The following is a 22,371-nucleotide window of genomic DNA, read 5'->3' as shown; positions in this document are numbered from 1 at the left end:
GACTGAGATCAAGAAGATGAAGATGTTCTTTAGCTTTAATGGACACTTTGTTATTTCTATTCTCTCTCTCTCTCTCTCTCTCTCTCTCTCTCTCTCAGATACTCATAATACAAGAATGATCAAGAAGCTCTCTCATTACAATGTTAGGTTATTACTTATATATTAAGCCCTAACTATTTGGACACGTTCACACTAAGATACAAATAGGAAGGAGTCGGCCTTTTATGCCAACAAACTCCCCTGTAAAAGGACAACTCTTTCTTATTACAATTGTATGGGGTTATCTCCCCCATGAACCTAGATTACACTTTTAATCTAGGTTATGATTACAAGGCGTTCGGCATGTATTTAGGTCGGTAGAGATATAGTCAATATCTAGCCTGATTTGGCTAATCATCCTGATCGACTTGTCCGAATGTTGTCCAAATTTTTTTGTATCTCAGACTTATCTTCTGCTCCTTACTCGGCTTTCCTCTGCTCAATCGCTTGTCATAGTCCCATCTTCATTCATAACCAGATCCCATCTGGAGGGACCGACTTCCCAACAAATATAGCACCGCCACCGTAGGTGAAGATGTAGCCTGATGTCAACTTCCAATTGTCCGAAATCCCGGTGTAGTCGGAGTCGGTGTAGCCTTTAACTTTGATTGGATTTGCCGATCCGAAAATCAGTTGTGCATCTTCAGTCCCTCTTAGGTACCAAAAGATGTGCTTGATGGCCTCCCAATGCTTTCGTCTTGGGTTTGACATGTACCGGCTAACGACCCCTACGACATAGGCAAGGTCGGGTCGAGTCGTCACCATCGCATACATGATGCTTCCTATGGTTGATGCATAGGGTATCTTTCCATTAAGCTCTTTCTCCTCGTCCGTCGAAGGAGAGTCTCTATTTGATAGTCGGATTGATGTCGGAAGCGGTGTTGGTGTTGGATTGGAATTTTCCATGTTGAAGCGCTTCAGCACTTTGTAGATGTAGTCGGATTGGGAGAGTCAGAGAGTCATTGTCTTCTGATTTTGTTCTATCCTCATGCCCAATATATGTCGGGCTTGTCCAAGTTCCTTCATCGCAAACTTGTTGTGAAGGCTCTACTTTAGCTTTCCGATTTCAGTTTGATTGCTCCCTGCAATCAACATGTCGTCAATGTATAGGATCAAATAGATCTGGGACTCGTCGGCCTGTTGTCGAGTATATAAACATGGGTCGGAGTCAGATTGGCGGTATCCAAGTTGCCTGATGTAGGAATCAAATTTTTGGTACCACATCCTTGGTGCCTGTTTTAGGCCATAAAGGTTATTCTTCAGTCGAGATACGAGGTGACTTTCCTCCCTCGTCACCGAGAAGCCTGCCAGTTGGGACATGTAAATGTCCTCTTCCAGATCTCCGTGTAGGAACGTCATCTTTACATCCAACTGCTCGAGCTCTCGGTTTTATGTCGCCATAACCCCAAGTAGGAGCTGAAGGGTGTTCATCTTGACTACTGGAGAAAATATTTCAGCGTAGTCGACTCCATGTTCCTGTTTGAATCCCTTCGCAATGAGTCGAGCTTTGTACTTGGCTTTCTTAGAATCAGATACATATTTGTATTGGAATACCCATTTGCAAGGTAGCGGGTTTCTTCCTGCTGGTAGTTTGACCAGCTCCCATGTTTGATTTTGTCAAATCGAGTCCATCTCGGATTGCATGGCTTGTAGCCATGTATCGGCGTCCGGTGCGGCTATAGCTTCTTCATAAGTACTTGGTTCATCTACATCCGTGTAGTTGACGTAGTCAAGGCCCAATTGATAAAACTTTGTTTAGGGTTTAGGGTTTAGGTAGGCCTTCTGACTCGTCCGGATCTCCTGAGTGCCAATTTTGTCGATTCGATTTCTTCAGTCAACTCGGTTGACCGATTGGTATTGCTTGAACCATCTTCTGGAGTCCTGTGAGATGACTCACCCTTGTAGTAGGATTTCGGTGATGTCATGCCATCCTCCCCTTCTTCAGGATCAATTGAGTTAGAGGTAGAGGACTTAGCTGACTCGGTTCTGTTCTTCTCTTTGGCCTTGGGTGGGTCAATCGGGTCAATTCTATCGTTTCCGCCTCGCACCTTGTTGACTTTGCCTTTTTTGTCTTTGATGGCTTTGTCTTCGAGTTCGACTAGTGGACCTCCTACCGATTCGGAGTCGGCGGGTTTATTGTTGGCTGGGGCAAGTTCAACTGTTTGTCGAATCTCTAATTCGGCTCGGTGGGTCAGTCTTTCGACGATGTCTCTATCGACTTCGAAGGAGACCTTCTTACCAACTATTTTCTGCTAGTTCCTAATAGAGAGAATAGAGACTTCATTAAAGACTACGTCATTGCTCCGAATCAATTTCCAGTTCTCTAGGTCCCATAGCCTATAACGGAAGTCCCCATCGATTCCATAACCGAGAAATATGCACTTTGTTGCATGGGGTGCCATCTTGGTCCTTTTCTCCTTGGGGATGAATGTGTAGGCTTTCCATCCGAATATACAGAGCCTATCATAGATCAGTTGTTTGCCTGACCATAGTGCATGTGGCACTTCAAGCCTGATTGCTTTTGATGGCAGCTTATTGATCAGGAATAGTGCCATCTGCAATGCTTCGACCCAGAACTCCAACTTTAGTCCAACTTGTTGGAGCATTGTCGTCACCCTCTCCTGGATTGTTTAGTTGATCCGTTCTGCCACTCCATTCTGCATGGGTGTGTATGGAACGGTCTTTTGATGTCGGATCTCTTTGTAGGACAGGTACTGTTTAAAGGCTCGAGAGGTGTATTCTCCTCCATTGTCGGATTGGAGTGTCTTCACTCTATACCGTGACCGGTTCTCCACTTCCATTATCCACTGAGAGAATACCTCGAGCGTTTCGGCTTTCGACCTAATTGAATAAGCTTAGACTTTCTGTGTACAATCATCTACAAATGTGATGAAGTATCGGGAGCCTCCTAATGATCTCTCAAATATAGGCCCACATATATCTGTGTGCACGAGCTCTAGGGGTTGTCGTACCGTTTCGTAATGGAGAGAGTGCGGACTCGGGTATGTTTCCCGTATCGATAACGCTCGCAAAAGTCCGTCTTGTCACGCTCAAGACTGGCCACAGCCGGTTACCGTTCGTATATTCGTTTGCAAGAAATAATGCTTTGATAGAAAACCGAAGAACAGAATAGCAAAAAAACAAAGAACACACAGATTTTACCATGGAAACCTGAACTGGGAAAAACCACATGGAGTCCGCTTGCTCCGAAAATAGATCACTATGATGATGAGGGGGTAGAACAAAAAACTCATAGGAAACGACCTCGAGTTCTTCTTCGTCAACAGACGGCTATGGAGTTGCACTTACTCACACTCTCCCTCTCTCACGCGTTCTCTCAATTACGGAGACAATTGTCCCGTTCTAACTTTTCAATAATGATCACTAACACACACTATCAGATTTGCCCTAGTTGCTTTTATACTAGTACAATTTTCGGACTATTTACAAGTATAGCCCACAAAGGCTTATTTCGACTATTTACAGATATAGTCTCTTGAGTTGGCTGTCTACACGATTTCGGTTTCGACCTCAGCCTTTCGGCCTCGGGTGATTTCTTCATCAACTCGTCTCATCAACTTTCACGTTGTCTTATGTCTACGCTTCTAGGCGAGCCACACCACGATAACAGTTGGCTACATTCCTAAACTCCAAGCAAAGACGTGTTGGGAAACAGGTCCCTTCGGATGGGAAGAGACGAAAGAGTGGAAATAGATAAATAGTGATCAACAAGATATGACAAGATAGGATGTAAAATGATAATTGAGGGAATGTAAGAAATTTAAAATTATTTCATGAAAGAGTTACAAAATGGCTACGAGCGTCATTGAACTATCGAACTTTGTCTCACAAGGTAGTTGCTCTTTTCTTTCTTTGTAGTAGACCATAATCTTCCCTTCTATCTTTCGATGAGGATAAGACTCGAACCTCCGCCTTTTCGTTGCAAGTTGAGCACCGCCGTCGCCAAGCTAGTTCTTCTCTTGTCTTTTGAAGATTGTATATAGGTTTTACCTTCTCTCCCTCTTTCTTTATTATGATATCTCGTACAATATAATTTCGATCAATTCCATACAATAATTCTATTCAATATGATTGATTGATTCCTTGATATCCTTGTGACTACACTCCCTTCTCCTTTTATATGAAGGGGATGGTTTTGCATGTGAACCATATGTCACACATGCAAAGAGGGCTCTTGCAAGTGTGTTATATGGTGCACATGTATTACATGGACTATACAATGCTACTTCAAATAAAACAAGACATTTTTGTTTTTTTTACAAATATAATGAGTATTGGCTAAATGTTAGGCTTTGAGGTTCATAATGTGGAGGTTGTTGGTTCAAGTTTTCTCTTGCCCATGATACTATATATGGTGCACATGTAGTACATTATATGGTTTAGGAATAAGACATATAGTTATATACTACAATTATTGGGTAAATGGTAAGGTTTTAAAGTTGTAAGGTGGGGGTTATTGGTTCAAGTCCTCTCTTGTCCATGTAATATAATATATTTGTTTTATTTGCCTTTACATATAATGTATAATATTATCATAGTGTGTTTATAATATTACCTTTATAAAACATTATCAAGCTATATTTTATTTTAGTTACGTATTTATCTTTTTGTAGAATTTTAATGTGAAGCTTTCGTACTTCACGACATCCACCCCCTCTAGACCTGCACATCCTCCAACATGTGCCACTATCTTTCACCTTCATGTTGAGCTATTGGAGGAAGTTCGAGCTCAAACCTTTTCTTAAATACTTTTATCCTCTTTCTAACTACCACGTTTAGGATTAGTTTTCCATCCAATTCACTAAGTTATCATATACTTTTCTTACTATGTAAGGCCCAAACCATCTTTCAGCAAACTTGCATAGGGTGTTATGTTGATTATCTAAACTGTCATCATACACAAGCACCCAATCCCCTTCTTCTATCTTCTTATGTCAAATTCTGTGAGGTTTATCAAAACGAATTTTATTCTTTAGTCGAGCTTCCTTCAATCGTTGGGCTGCTAATTCTACATCTTTAGGCTAACACTCTAATTGTTGAATTCGCAAAGCAAGCCATTCTTCTCTGCTCACCTCCTCTCTCTATGGAATAGATATCCATGACATAATTGATTCTTCTACCGGCATGATGGGCTTTTAGCCAAGTATCAATTCAGTTGGCATGTATCCTATTACCGAACTATGCGTTGTCTGATCCGCCCATAGTGCATAAGGTAGCATGCGTGGCCAATCTCTTATTTTACCTTTACAACTTTTCATGATCGCCTAACTATTGGGATATGTCCTCTTTCAATCTTTCCATTGACTTCTGGATTATACGCAGCTGTAAGTGATTATTTGACCCCTATCCAGCTGAAGAATGCTCTAGCTTCATCAGAGTCAAGTTCTCCTCAATTATTTTACCAACACACCCGTAACAACATATTACATCTTCTAACAAAAATTTACATACAGCTCTAGTTGTTTTTTGTCGTAGTGGTCTTCCTTCAACTTGGTTTGTAAGGTCTTCTCTCTTGCTAGTACTAAGTATCGCATTTGACCTTCCCCAAGTGGCATTGTCACTAGATTGACCATCCATTTATAATGCATTGATGATGAATATGTTGGTTTTAACTCATCTTGATATCGAATAGTTGAATACCTCTGGTAGACTTCACAGGTTTCCACAAATTTCGTTACATCTTTATACATATGTGGTCACCAATACTTTTCTTTCAACTTCATAAATGCTGCCCATATGCCTCTATGTCTTGCCCACAAACTATCATGGAATTCATTAATTAATTTTCTCTTAATGTCATCCTTACAAATGACTAGAAGAGGATTTTCGGTTGGCCTTTTTGGGCGCCTCCATAAATGCCCTTCACATGAAAAAAACTTGAATACTCGTCTTCGAAATTCATTTACTGGGTTCATGGTTCTAATGTATGCCGTAATTCTGGGTTCATGGTTCTAATGTATGCAATCCATTGAAGCATTGCAATATCTCGTGTGGTGCAACTTGCTATCATTCCGATGAGTGGCAAACAATCTGTTTCAACCACTACATCTGCTCCGATCAGGTAATCTCTATCTGTTTTTAATGCAATAAGGAAACCCAACAATTCTCGTTTAACTTGTGCATAATTTCTTTGTCTTTCATTTAATATCTTTGCTCCAAACCTGATAGCATATTGATGTTGGTCTTCATCTTCTTGGTTGATAACCCAACCGATCCCAATTGGGCTAGTATCAACTGTCACTATAATTGGTCTTTCACTATTGTAGTTTGGTTGACGAAGAACTGGAGCTTTCAACAATGCTTCTTTCAATTGTTGAACAACTTGTGTATGTTCATCAGTCCAAATAAACTTCTTCCCTTTTCTTAAAAGTTAGTAGAGAGGATCTGATACATGTGCAAAGTGTGGTAACCAAATATGATAAAACACACATGCACCTAAAAATCTTCTCACCTTTGTTACCGATTCACAAACCTCCTTCATAATTTGTATTTCATTAATTTTGATCGATGAAGGCTTTCTTCCATACCAGCCACACATATGACCAACTATCAGAACTTCGTTCTGCCCAAAGCTTGACTTTGTTCCTGATAGTGTCAAATGTACCTGCTCAAGCTTATTTAAAATACTTTCACAATCATTAATGTGATCCATCACAAAGTTTCTGCAACTATTTCCAACCATAGCCTCATCTTTATCTCTTTCTAAGCATCCCTTAATAAACACGTTCGTGTTCACAAGTGGAAAGATCGCGCATTCCATTTATAGATTCCTTTTATAATCTTGCGATTTTAGAAAATTTTCAAAAACTTGATACACCAGTATCACATGTTTTAAATAGTATGTAAAATTTGCTAATTTTTGGATATTTAAGAAGTTTGAAAATGATAATTTCTAAAATTGAATAGTTTTTCATTAAATGTTTAAATGTTGATGGTTTGTAGATATGAAATGTAGTTAACTTAAAGAAAATCACAATGGTTAACTCAAGGCACAAGTTATGATTAATGGTTTCACCATCTTGATGAGATTAAGATTACATCTTTTGTTAGACTTGAAAAAGTTTTAAGTATAAGTGGTAACATTGCAATCCTTAATGTCATCATCTATAAATTTATTGCTCATTAACATCCATCAATTCACAACTCAAGAAACGTAGACAATATTCATAAACAATTTTGATAAATCCACAACTCCTAAAATGTAGATGATATTCATAAACTGTCAAAACTGTCAAACTTTAGATGTGAACATTAATATATCAATTTGAACATATCACACAGTTATCAGGGTATCTACAATGTTATCCTCTTCTTCCTTTTGAGAATTCCCCTACAAAATTTGTGAAGTAAATGGCATTTGCAAAGTTCAATTACCATCAATAAAATTATTAATGGTTTTTTGCTAATCAATGAAGCACATGTTCACCATAAGGTATCTTGTTGTGCAACATACATCTTTGGTGTATCGATATGGATCTTTTTCTCTTGTAAAAACATAGATTTCAGTATAATTTGAGTTTAGTTAAAAAAGCTCTTTTATTTGAAAAACAAGAAGATTTTTAAACATGAACTTGATATGTTGTATCGAGTTGATGTAAAAAATAGAGTTTTGATCATAATTCCATACAGTGTATTGAATTCATGTTCAAAGTTTTTTTTATCGGATTTAAAAAAAATTAATAATAATAAGTTGAGCTTGAGTTCATATAAAAACAAGATTTTTCATCACAATTCGATACAACGCATCGAGTTCATGTTTAAAGTATATTTTTCTAATTTTTTTCTATTTGTTTCTATTTTTTTGATTTTTTTGATTTTTTTCTATTTTATTTATGGAAAAAAATATATTTAAACATGAATTCGATATATTGTATCGACTTGTGATGAAAACTCTGTTTTTTTCATCATTTATTAAAGCTCAAAAAAAAAAAAACAAAATAAATAGAAAAAAAAAGCAATTTAAAAAAAAACCCCAAATAAAGCTTTAAACATGAACTCGATACATTGTATCGAGTTCATGTCAAAAAGTTAGCTTTTCAACATGAACTCGATCAAATGTATCGAGTTCGTGTCAAAAAGTCGACTTTTCTACACGAACTCCATACATTGTATTGAGTTCGTGTTGAAAATCTAACTTGTTTAAAGCTTTTCTTTTGGGTTTTAAAAAAAATGTTTTTTTTTCTATTTATTTTGGTTTTTTGTTTGTTATTTTTGAAATTTTTTTTTGAGCTTTAATGAATGATGAAAAAACTAGAGTTTTCATCACAAGTCAATACAATGTATCGAATTCATGTTTAAAATTATTTTTTTCCTTAAACAAAATTGAAAAAAAAGAAAAAAAAGAAAAAAAGAAAAAAGAAAAAAATACTTTAAACATGAACTTGATACATTGTATTGAAAAATCTGTTTCTTATATGAACTCAAGCTGAACTTACTATTATTAATTTTTTTTAAATATGGTAAAACAAGCTTTGAACATGAATTCAATACATTGTATGGAATTATGATCAAAACTCTGTTTTTTACATCAACTCGATACAACGTATCAAGTTCATGTTTAAAAATCTTCTTGTTTTTCAAATAAAAGAGGTTTTTAAAACATGAACTTGAATCGTACTAAAATCTTTGTTTTTAGAAGAGAAAAAGATGCATATCGATAGTCCAAAGAAGTATGTTGCATAACAAGATACCTTGTGGTGAACATGTGCATCATTGATTAACAAAAAACCATTAATAATTGTGTTGATGGTAATTGAACCTTGCAAATGTCATTTACATGGTCTATAAAGTATTCTCGTGGTTCTCAATGAGCACTTCAAGCACTTAATGTTGATCTTCATAGTTTGGTTCATCTACAACAGAGAAACATTTATGTGGAACAAAAGATGACAACACGAGCATGACTAAGGTGACAAGGAAACTTGCAAGAACTCAAGGTGGGGATATTAATAACTACACATGTAGATGGCCATGAGCTAGGGTACCAATTCTGCATTGGTAAAGTTTTGGATGTGATGATGCATTAAACCTTTGTAATACATCTATCATTGACATTAGTTAGGTGGATATCATTGTGTATGACTTTACACTGACAAAAGTTGGATGTTTAAGGACAACAACGATATACATAATAAAAGAGATATTACCAAGTCTAGAAGATATCTCAAATTGAAGGTGAAGAAGATTTAGTGCACACAATTTGGAGACACCATTTGGTGAAGACAATGATTTGATTGGTACATTTGAAAATGAGGAGGAAGAGTCAAAGTTGTATATTATCTATAGGAGTGATTCTCATGAAAAGAATGATGATATTTATGCAAATAACCCCCAAATGTATTTTTTGTGCAACTGTGTAACAAATTTAGACAACATTTTATCGAATGAAATAAAAACGTTCATTGTTTTGAAATCCTCTACTTTTGATTTCTTTAAGATCTAAAAACTTATTAGTTTTCATTTTTCTTTAAAAATACACAAAGTTACCTTTTATATTTGACCAAAATTTGGCATTTTTCAATTTTACCAAATGGTGAAAATTTTCAACTTTTTCACTTGCAAACGCGACGCAATTATAGGAATATCATCTAAAAATGGCATAGTTACCTTTGGGATGTACTCATGTAGAACTTTGTTCATTGCATTCATCATATGAGCAATTGAATTTGTCGCACCTTGAGGTAGAGTGCACATTCGAACCAATCCAATTGGTGTTTTCATTGTTGTAATATTGCAACTATCAATTGCTAGCTGAAATTGGTCGTATCTCGAATATAGGTCTCCCATAGAGTAAATTGCTCTCCCAGCAAAAGCTTCCGCAAATTCATCAACGATTGGTTCGATTCCTGCATTTCGGATTGTGACTTTGTTGATTGGTTGTAGATCTTGAATGAATCTTAGAGAACCGTCTTTCTTTGGAACTATGAACCATCTATTGGAGTATGGTGCATTTGAAGGCTCTAAAATCTTCATCTTGATTTTATCCTTCAGTAGCTCCAACAATTGAGGTAATCGAGCTCTCGGTACTGCAATAGGTTTAAAATTCCAAGGAATATGAGGGATAATAAATATTACTATTGGTGTCACCACCTTTGGATCTACACAACCAATCTCCTCAGCTTTGAATGTGAACGCTTTCTCATGCCTAAAGATCCTTTTTTTGAAAGTCGTGATCTCTAATTGCAGAAGAAATTCAGCCCCTCCGATTCTCAAGCTATTTATTGTCTCCGAAGTGAAGTGACTTCTGATCTTCTCTATTGGTCGAAGCATAGGCTCGGTTGTTGTTGCCTCCATCTTCTCTTCACTACCAATAGGTAATGGTATTGTAGCAGGTTTGACCTTTTTATCTATTGTTTTGTATTTTGTATTACATAAACTTTCTACTTCTTCATATTTACAATTATACCTATCAATCTCATAATACATATCAATTGAGTACATGTATCTTCCTAACACTCTCATCATCTTCTTTCAAATACATTTCTAACTCTTCTATAGTATTTGCAAAAGAAATTTCTTCCAGAACACTTTCGATGTGCTCTTCCATTTCAAGTACTCCATTATCCTTCAATGCCTGTTGAAACGAATTAGCATTCTTTTTCAAGTTCCTTTTGCATTCATACATCCTAGTCACACATATAGCACCACTTTTAGAAACATGAAATGACTTATTCATATGTTGTAATGCCCTATGTGAGGGTCCTTTAATAATGGGACTATTGAAACCCTCATTTGCAACAGTCCTAGTCAAAACCTTGATTATCAAAATCATCACATTCTTTTGGTATCGAATGATCACGAAGATCTTGCTTGTTCCTCTCATGATTTGGGCGAACTGTCATAAATTGTACAGTTCTTCATCCATCTTGGCTTCGAATCTTCGCATAGGCAAAACCATTGTCAAGGACTTTGGTCTCCATCCGTACCGTTGTGATGTATGGTTGCCCCAAGATTATCAGATAGGTAGATCCTTCCTGCACAAAGAAATGTTGATCTACCTCTATATCACCAATAGTAACCTTTACATTTGGGCATGCACCAAATAAATCTTCGATGACTGATGTGGCCGCTTTTACGCGCCAACCATGTTGAGTATCAATTGGCCATCTACCTTTCTTGTAAAAATCAACACTCATTATATTTATTTCAGAACCATGATCAATAAGGGCCATAACCGTGTCTGGAACATTTCCAATCTTCACATGATGCTCAGTAGTGGCTCTTGCCCAACATTTGCGGGAGTAGTGGCTTCTTGCATCTGTTGAACTTATCATTGAGGTTGATGCATGTTGAGAGTCAACAAGGATATTGTTCGACTCGTTGATCACCACTTCATATGCCACCTTCGGATTTGTCTCTTTAACCTGCTCATTTACTTGCTTCTTTCTTCGCACAATATCAATTATTTCATCATGAAATTCCTTTTTCGCAATACCTAACACTTCTCTTAGTGTAAATTCTACTCGACTGTCTAGTATTCTTGTTTCTAAAATTTTCTTTAAATCTATATCATTTTCAACATCAGACATTAATTTGAATGAAGTACTAGATTTACCTTTTTCGATTTTTGTGTCCATCTCTTTTCTTTTGCTTTCTCTTCTCTCATGCTTTTTTGTTGAGCCAATCTCATCATCTGGCCTTTTCCTTTTTTCTTCCACTATCACCTCATGCTCTTGGTGTTCTGCCATCTGAGCATAGACTGTCATAGCATCTACTGGAACATCCCATCTAGTGTTTTTTCTTACAGCATCTCCGGCAACACGAAGGTCTTCCATCTTCAACTTTTGCTTTTGTGTGGAACTTACAACCTTCTCCCAAAATGATGATCGGTATGGTGTATCATCAAGACGCATTCCTGTCGTTGCCGAGTAGTACATTGCAGAAGCCTTTTTTGCTTTAGCTTCTTCAAACTTAACCTTAACACCACCATCACCAAAGTTCTTTGTAAGTGGACTTCTAGTTTCAGTTAAGTAAATGTTACCATTTTTCCAATAGACCAAGTCTCGATTTTCCATGTCTTTATATTCTTCACAATCACGTAGTCGATGTTCGAGACTATCACACCACATACATCGAGGTCGAAATGGTTCCCTTGACCTCGAAGTCGGACCATTCTCAAGCTTTGCCACTTTAATTGTTAGATCTTTAATACTTTGAACTAAATCATCAAGCAAAGACTCACTCTTAGTTTCGGTCATTTCTCGTGGTTGATCGACCATTTCATGTGATGGTTCTCGACCAAGTCTTTGAACTTCGATGTTTTGCTCAAGCCGATTTGTGATTCCCACATGTGGTATTTGTAGCATTGCACCATTGCTTTGCATTCTTTTCATAAATTTATTACAAGCATTTGTTACCTCATTCCAATATGCAGTTATACCATCCTCGGTATTTGGTACTTCAAGCATAAATTCCAATTATTTTCTATATCTCTTGTCAACTGCCTGCAAAAATAAAGCAACCTTTTGCCAAGACAAAGAATTTCTTTCTTCTAGCTTTAAGTGTCCATACAATCTATCAAACTCTTTTCTCGTGTCAGCCACAGATAATCCTTTATTTTCTTTTAGGACCTATTCATGGAATGAACGCATAGTAATGCGAGAGAAATCTTCACACGAGTATTCAGACACAAGTGCTTCTTTGAATGCATTTCAATCCAAACTATGCAATGTTTGTATTTCATGAATTCTATCTCTTAATTCCATGTCCACTAATTTATAAAATTTTGCTATCATATTGACATCATTCACACCAGACATTTCCATTTGATCATAATATATATTCACATACTTTGAAATATTTGTGCCATCAAACACACCAATCTTCTCACGGACTTCTCGTAAGGCATGAAATAATTTATCTTGGTTCAACTTTTCAATAAACAACCTTACCGGATCCATTGTGCTTGTACTTGCCATGTTGATGTTGATCTTTACTTTAGATGTCTCTTCTACTTCCCCATTTCACGTCGGGTTCACCAAATAGTGTCGTGGTGGGGCTCGCCTAGAAGCGTAACATTGCGTAGACAGAAGACAACATGAAAGTGAGGAAGGAATCGTTGGGATTTTGGACGGAAGAGACGAAAGAGTGGAATAGATCAATAGCGATCAACAAGATATGACAAGATAGGATGTAAAATGATAATTGAGGGAATGTAAGAAATTTATAATTATTTCATGAAAGAGTTACAAAATGGTTGCGAGCATCGTTGAACCGTCAAACTTTGTCTCACAAGGTAGTCACTCTTCTCTTTCTTGATAGTAGACCATTATCTTCCCTTCTATCTTTCGATGAGGATAAGACTCGAACCTCCGCCTTTTCGTTGTGAGTTGAGCACCGCCGCCGCCAAGCTAGTTCTTCTCGTCTCTTTTGAGGATTGTATATATAGCTTTTACCTTCTCTCCCTCTTTCTTTATTATGATATCTCGTACAATATAATTTCGATCAATTCCATACAATAATTCTATTCAATATTATTGATTGATTCCTTGATATCCTTGTGACTACACTCCCTTCTCCTTTTATAGGAAGGGGATGGTTTTGCATGTGGGCCATATGTCACACATGCAAAGAGTGGTCTTGCATGTGTGCTATATGGTGCACATGTATTACATGGTTTAGACTATACAATGCTACGTCAAATAAAATAACACATTTTTGTTTTTTTTATGCATATAATGAGTATTGGCTAAATGTTAGGCTTTGAGGTTCATAATGTGGAGGTTGGTGGTTCAAGTCTTCTCTCGCCCATGTGATACAATATATGGTGCACATGTAGTACATTATATGGTTTTTAGGATTTAAACCATACAATATTTCTTCTGTTGAGAGACAAGCTCAACATCAGCCGGATCGGCTGAAGAAGCCGAGGACCGGATTGGTTGGGACCGATTGGTTAGGCCGAATGTGTAAACTGGGAGGCCGTTAGGAAAGATATTCCGTGAGGAATATATTTGGGAGTTAGTGTTGGAGCTCTTAATGAGCATTGAAGTACTGTCAGTACTTCTGTCAGTCCTTTTAGGACTTGTATAAAAGTGTTCATTGAACACACATATGTATAGAGTAGTGAATAGAGATTGAGTACCTTTTTGAAATAGTTCTTGTGTTTTCTCTCTCTCACTCTCTCTGTCTCTGTCTCTCCCGCATATACTGCGTAAGCTCAAGCTCTCCATTAAACCTGAGTTTTCTTCCTTCTGTTCGGTCTTCATACTTGCTTCCGCACGCTACTTTTTACATGGTATCAGAGCGTGAGGGTTGAGAACCTCTCTGCAGTCGACACAGCTTGACGAAGAAGAACAAGAAGAACGATGGATAGAGGCATGGCGAGCTCGCTTCCAACAGAGAAGCTCGACAGAACCAACTACGCATCTTGGTCCTACAAGGTGCACCAGTACCTGCTCAGGCATGGCTACTAGAGTTATGTCGAAGGAGCTAATGACGCAGCACCCGAATCGACACACAAAGACTTCCCGTCGTGGGAGCTATCGGCGAGCAGGGTATTATACTGCTTCGCGTCGTGTGTGGGCGAACAACTATTGAGCTATGTTCGGGATGCAAAGACGTCGAAGGGTGCGTGGGAAAATCTGAAGAAGATTTTCGCCACGAGCACCACAGCCAGGAAGCTTCAGCTCCGACAGGAGTTGAGAAATCTACGACAACGCGACTTGTCGGTGGCGGACTATACCTCGAAGATCAAGGATATCTGCGACTCCCTCGCCTCCATAGAGGTGAACATCGAGGAGAGCGAGATGGTCCAGATCTGTCTCGGAGGTTTGGCGTCTAAGTTCGGAGCATTCCGAACGGCTGTGTGTACCCGGGAGAATACGCCGTCCTTTTTCAACTTACAGTCAATGCTCCTGGTAGAGGAGAACCACGCGGGTGCGTCTACAAGCACGCACACCGACAGCAGAATGCTGTACACGGAGGGAGATAGGCCCCGTGGACGTGGAGGACGAGGCGAGTCGGCGCACAATGGAGGCGGCCGACGAGATCAAGGAAAAAGGCACCGAAGTGATGCTGACAACAACTCCGGACCCTCCGGAAACAGAGGGAGTCGAAGCGATGAGAACCGGCAAGGGAAGGCCATCGCGGAGTGCTGGTACTGTGGCAAGAAAGGCCACAGGGAAAGTGAGTGCTGGAAGAAGCGTGCCGATTCGGAGAGAACCGGTTCCGGAAACGGCTCCGGACATCCCGACAAGGGAAATCGGCAGCGATCGCACTACGCCGAAGACTCCGGGAGAGCCGGAGAAGGGTCTACCTTCGTGACGAGACACGAAGCAAACTCAATGAAACAGACCACCCCAAGATCGGACGAGGTGTGGTACGTGTCATGATAACAGTCACATCATGCATCGAAAGGATCATGACACTCACATTATGACTCGAAAGGATTTGAACCCACGACCTTGTTGTACACATGTCAAATCCTTAACCATTGTATTAATATTCTTATATGTATAGTCTCTAGAATATGAAATCTAATATCATAGGAATATTCTATATTACTCTACATTCTAGAATGACCTAGAATATTCTAGAGTGTTCTATACCACTAGAACCTTCTAGAATACTCTAGAGATCTTCTAGATTACTCTACATTCTAGGATAACCTAGAATATTCTAGAGAGTTCTCTATTACTTATAAATAGGGATCTACCACCCATCCCAAACCTAAATTGGTTCAACGCCATTTTGTAGCCTACTCTTTGTAATCCATTTTACGCTTCAATATAATAATTCTCTTTCAATTATCTCTCTATCTCTTTTTCTCTCTCTTTCTCTCTCTCAGTCTTGACAGTTTGAACCAATTACCTTCCTTTCATCTCTTCGTCTTCCACAAACCCTAACAAGTTCTCTTCTTCCTTCTCCTCTCCCCTCATAAGCTATGGAGTCCGTGAGCAAACAAGAATACATGCGTGTTCTTTCTGAGCTCGACATGCTCACGAATAAATTTGTGGCATTAGAGCATGAGAATCAAAGGCTACTTGGAGATCTACAACACGTGAGCGCCGAAAAAGCTCAACAATATGAAGAGTTATCACAGCGGGTTCATCAACTTGAGGCGACTATATTGTCATTACGAGAGCAAGCGTCGGGGGCTCAGAACTCCCCTAGAGAGCCAAAGATCAGCCTCCCTGCCAAGTTTGATGGTACGAGGTCTTTATTTCGAGGCTTTTTGAATCAAGTTCGTTTAGTTATTCAGCTACATCCCAATCGGTATCCAACTGATGCTGCTCGTGTGGGATTAGTGGGAACTTTGCTATGCGGTACGGCGTTAGCATGGTTCGCACCACTTCTCGAGAAGAAATCACCATTGTTGGAGGATTTCGAGGCCTTTGTTAAAGAGTTTCAAGCTAGTTTCGGAGACACCGACAGCACTAGGACAGCGATAAACAAGATTCGAAGGCTCCGACAAGGAGATCGTCCCGCGTCATCTTATGCAGCCGATTTCCGTCTCTTGGCATGCGATATCCCTTGGGATGAGGCAGCTTTAATGGATCAATTCCGTCAAGGTTTGAGAAATGATGTCAAAGATCTTCTTCTTACTTTCCCTGAAGATCCGAAGTCACTTACAGAAGCCATTAGTCGAGCTGTGCGATGTGATAATCGCCTATTTGAGCGACGTTCTGAGCGCCAACAAATGTTACGCCGCCAACCTGAACAGACTTACGCTTCCGTAGTCGCAACGCCTCCACAAGTTTCTAGACCCATTACAAGGGATGGCCCAACTCCGATGGAAATAGAGTCAACACAACGTCGTGGGCCGTTATCAGATGCTGAGAAGCAACGACGTCGAGCGCATCGCCTCTGCCTATATTGTGGTGGTCCAGGACATATAGCTGTAAATTGTCCACATAAACCTAGGCGTCAAGTATACCAAGTAAGTGCCCATGAAAACCCTACATCGAGTTCTATTGTTACTTCTAATAACATAAATAAGCCTCATAGTCCATGTCATGAGAATAGATTCGATGTCTTGAGTCAATTAGAGGATGTGTTAAACGAGTAAGTTCGGCCAAAATAGGAGCCATTTGGCTGGACCATCCTAGCTATGTAGAGTTAGTTCCTAGTCGTGGTTCCATTTCATCAAATCAAGTGAGTCGAGTTTTTTCAGCACAAGTCGAGCTTACCACATCTACTCAAAGACCCAAGAGGAGCATGATGCACATGTTCGTCAAGTACTATGCCGACTCCGAGAATATGGTCTCTACGCAAAACTAGAAAAGTGTAGTTTCGGCCAGAATCAAGTGGAATTTTTGGGGTATGTTGTATCGTCAAATGGTATTGCTATGGACCCCATGAAGGTACAGGCAATTTTAGAGTGGCAAACGCCCCTTTCAGTGCGTGATGTGCAATGTTTTCTCGGGTTTGCAAATTTTTATCGGAAATTTATTAAAGATTATTCCAAGGTTGTGCTTCCGCTTACTCAGCTCACACATAAAGATCAACCATTTATATGGAGTTCAGATGCATCCGAGGCATTCGAAAGCTTAAAACGAGCATTTACAACGGCACCTATCTTAGCACATGTCGACCCAACAAAACGCTTCATCCTCGAAGCCGATGCATCCGATTTTGCACTAGGGAGTGTCCTCTCGCAGACTGGAGATGATGGACAACTACACCCTGTCGCCTTTCATTCACGAAAGTTTGAAGCTGCAGAGATCAACTACGAGATCCATGACAAAGAGCTTCTTGCAATCGTGGATTCGTTTCAACAATGGCGACATTTCCTAGAAGGTTCTTCTCAGCAGATCATTGTCTACAATGATCATAAGAACCTGACTTATTTCCAAAATGCTCGAGTCTTGAGTCGGCGACAAGCCCGGTGGGCGCAATTTTTGACTCACTTCGACTTTATCATCATATATCGCCCTGGGATGCAGCAAGGCAAAGCAGATGCTCTTTCTCGGCGCTCTTATATGGAACTTCGTCCAGGGGAACCTGCTTTTGAGCATCAAAAACAAATCCTTTTGGGTCCTAATCGATTACGATTAATGGTAGTTAATGCCATAACAGCTCTTGAAAATTCCACTCTTCTTGATTCCATTCGAGATCATATGGCCACTGATGATTTCGCCAAGGATGTTTTGGATCATATCGTCCCGGATCGTGCTTCTTGCTCACAGTCGAAAAATCCTCGTAATGACTATTGTCAGTTCTATTGGCATGATGGTTTTCTATTTCGACAAAATTTATTGTATGTTCCTGATGGTCCCCCACGGCTACAAGTTTTGCAACATTGCCATGACTCACCAATGGCTGGTCATTTTGGAGTTCACAAGACTCTAGAATTAATTTCTCGACGCTATTGGTGGCCTCGCCTTCGTCATTTTGTTGAGGAGTATGTTCGGAGTTGTGATATATGTTGTCGATCAAAGAATCCTCGTCACCGACCCTATGGCTTACTACAACCACTTCCCATTCCGGAAACACCTTGGAAGTCTATATCCTTGGACTTCATTACTGATCTCCCAGTTTCAAAAGGTTTTGATGCAATTCTCACAGTAGTTGATCGATTTACCAAAATGGCACATTTCTTGCCATGTACAAAGTCAATTACTAGTCAAGAGACGGCTGATCTCGTTATGCGGGAGGTATTTAAGCATCATGGTCTGCCAGATGATATTATTAGTGATCGTGGTCCACAATTCATCTCAAAGTTTTGGAAGCACCTGTTCAAACTTCTCCACATTTCAGTTAAGCTTTCTTCGGGCTATCATCCTGAAACAAATGGTCAAACAGAGCGTACCAACCAGACATTGGAACAATATCTTCGTTGTTTCATCAACTATCAACAAGATGATTGGGTTGCATTTTTGCACTTGGCGGAATTCGCTTACAACAACTCAGCCCATTCTTCTACAGGATATTCCCCATTTTTCGCAAATACGGGCTGTCATCCTCGATGGACGATGAATGCGCATCCAGAAGTTCCTACCAACCCTGCTGCCGAGGATCGTCTTAGTCGCCTCCAAGAAATTCAAGCTAACATTCTCCACAATTTGCACGATGCTCAATTTACACACAAGAGGCTTGCCGATCGTCATCGTCTAGACTCCTCAAAAAAGTTCCGCATTGGGGATCATGTATGGCTTCTCCAACACAACATCAAGACCACTCGACCTTGCAATAAATTGGATTACCAACGTTTTGGCCCTTACATGATCACTGGTAAGATAAGTGATGTTGCATTTCGTATTGACCTCCCTCCGCACATGCATCTTCATCCGGTGTTTCATGTATCCCTTTTGGAACCTTATACTACAAGTTCAATTCCGGGCCGTCTTACGACACCCCCACCACCTGTCGAGTTCTTGGACGGGCCTGAATTTGAAGTTGCTGCCGTTCTCGATTCTAAAATCGTGCGCAACAAGTTGTATTACTTGGTCGATTGGCTAGGCTATACCCCCAATGATCGAACTTGGGAACCTGCCACAAATCTTTCCAATGCTGCAGAACTCGTCAATGCATTTCATCGCCAATATCCTTGTAAACCAGGTCCTAATACAAACCCTACGACCCGTGAGACGTGTCGTCGAAGAAGGGGGATAGTGTCATGATAACAGTCACATCATGCATCGAAAGGATCATGACACTCACATTATGACTCGAAAGGATTTGAACCCACGACCTTGTTGTACACATGTCAAATCCTTAACCATTGTATTAATATTCTTATATGTATAGTCTCTAGAATATGAAATCTAATATCATAGGAATATTCTATATTACTCTACATTCTAGAATGACCTAGAATATTCTAGAGTGTTCTATACCACTAGAACCTTCTAGAATACTCTAGAGATCTTCTAGATTACTCTACATTCTAGGATAACCTAGAATATTCTAGAGAGTTCTCTATTACTTATAAATAGGGATCTACCACCCATCCCAAACCTAAATTGGTTCAACGCCATTTTGTAGCCTACTCTTTGTAATCCATTTTACGCTTCAATATAATAATTCTCTTTCAATTATCTCTCTATCTCTTTTTCTCTCTCTTTCTCTCTCTCAGTCTTGACAGTACGTAGACTCCGGCGCGTCAAACCACATGACGAGCCATAAGGAGTGGTTCTCGTACCTTGAAAACCCGATTCAACCTGGAGTAGTCGCAACTGGAGACGACACTCCGCATTTGATCGCAAATGTCGAAGAAGTTCCCCTTAGCCATGTCGGGCAAAAAGGGAAACTCATGAACGTGTTGCATGTTCCGACAATCATGAAAAACTTGGTCTCGGTCGGACAGATCGTCGACCAAGGGATGGAGGTTCGGTTTACACCCCTCGGGTGCTTCATTGAGGAAGAAGGTCGTGTGATTGCGCAAGGGCGCAGAGACGGGAGGATGTTCATCCTCGACTCCACTGACGGCGGCACCGCAATGTTCACGAAGGGACAAAAATCCGAGTCGAACATCGACTTGTGGCACAAGCAGATAGGCCACGTCAACTACCAGCGGCTTCAAGATCTTCAATCGAAACAGGTAGTGTTCGGATTGCCCAAATTTAGTGGCCGAAAGGCACAAATTTGTGAAGCCTGCCAGCTCGAGAAGCAACACCGACTTCCTTTCCCCAACGAGCGGAACCGGAGCCGGAACAAGCTCGACCTTATACACTCCGATGTATGGGGGCCAGCACAAAACGTTAGTCTTGGCGGGAGCCGATATTTCGTCTCCTTCATCGACGACCACACGCGGGACACGTGGATCTACCTCATTGAGAGGAAGAGCGAAGTCTTCGACTGTTTCCGGGACCTCAAAGGGTTCGTGGAAACGGAAACGGGACGAAAGATCAAGTGCCTGCGGTCGGATGGCGGGAAAGAGTACTTTTCCGGTCAATTCAACGGTTATCTACAACAAATGGGAATTCGGCGCGAATTCAGTTGTAGATACACGCCGGAGCAGAACGGTGTGGCCGAGAGGAAGAATCGGTCAGTTGTGGAAGCGGCACGGGCAATGCTGGAGGAGAAGAGCTTGCCCAAGTTCTACTGGGCCGAGGCGGTAAGGACCGCGGTATACATCCAGAACCGAATCAGAGACAAAGTGGCGGTGCACGAGCTATATTTCGGAACGAAGCCGAACTTGCGACACTTGAGGGTGTTCGGTAGCATTGCGTATGTGCATGTACCGAAGGAGAAAAGGAGGAAGTTGGACGCAAAGGCCGAGAAATGCATCTTGGTCGGTTACTCGGACGAGCAGAAGGGTTATAAGTGTTATAACCCTCGCACCAAACAAGCGCGTGTTAGCTGCGACGTTGTGGTTGACGAGTCCGCGTCCTGGTACCAGCCCCCGACTCCAATCTGAGTTCTGACGATGAGGTCAGCGAGGCTGAGATGCCTCCGGATGATCCCGAAATCGAGACCCGCGAAGAGAGTCCGATTTCACTCCGTTTAACTGGACCGATTGGACGACTGAGTCGGTACGATCAATCCGATGAAGAGTCGGCGAGTAGTGGAGACTCGGCCGTGCATTCCCCGCGCAGGAAGCCGAGGAGACAGCTTACGCGCAAAGAGAAAGGGAAGAAGAAGGTGTCGGATTCCGACACGGATAGGAACGAGTCAGACCGACGCGAGTCCGACTCCGAGGGAACCGGTGATGGGTCTTTAAAGGTGAAGTCCGTGTCGACCGAGAAGGCCTCGACATCGGCTAATGTGAGATTACGCCGATCTACCCACCAGAAGAATCCTGTTTTGCGGTTCGGATACAACGAGTACATGGCGCATCACTATGCGTACATGACCCGTATAGCGGAAGTGCGTGAGCCGGAGAGCTACGCAGAAGCGGCGAAAGACGCGAATTGGCGTGCCGCGATGGAGGAAGAGATGCACGCATTGGCGGAAAACGAGATCTGGGATCTAGTTGACGCACCGAAGGGTGTGAAGCCGATCGGATGTAGGTGGGTGTACAAGGTCAAGTACAACACCGACGACTCGGTCAACCGATACAAGGTCTGGTTAGTGGCAAAAGGTTACGCGCAAAAACACGACATCGACTACGATGAGACGTTTGCGCCGGTCGCGAAAATGACGATCGTCCGTGTTTTGCTCGCAGTAGCTGCGGTGAAGGGGTGGCACTTACATCAGATGGATGTAAAGAATGCGTTCCTGCAAGGTGACCTTGAGGAACAGGTGTACATGGTACAACCCCCCGGATTTCACTCTGGAACGAACTCCTCGACAGTATGTTGACTGAAGAAGTCCCTTTACGGACTGAAGCAAGCCCCGCGTGCCTGGAACACGAAGATCACGCAGCAACTGTGTCGGATGGGCTTCGTCACGTCAAAATCGGACTCTTCCTTGTTCATCCGGAAAGGT

This window comes from Azolla caroliniana, unplaced genomic scaffold (assembly GCF_043228905.1).
Source record: "Azolla caroliniana isolate FFs.n. ecotype wild unplaced genomic scaffold, voAzoCaro1.0.p SCAF_214, whole genome shotgun sequence".
Lineage (NCBI taxonomy): Eukaryota > Viridiplantae > Streptophyta > Polypodiopsida > Salviniales > Salviniaceae > Azolla > Azolla caroliniana.
Note: the sequence above shows the minus strand (reverse complement) of the source record.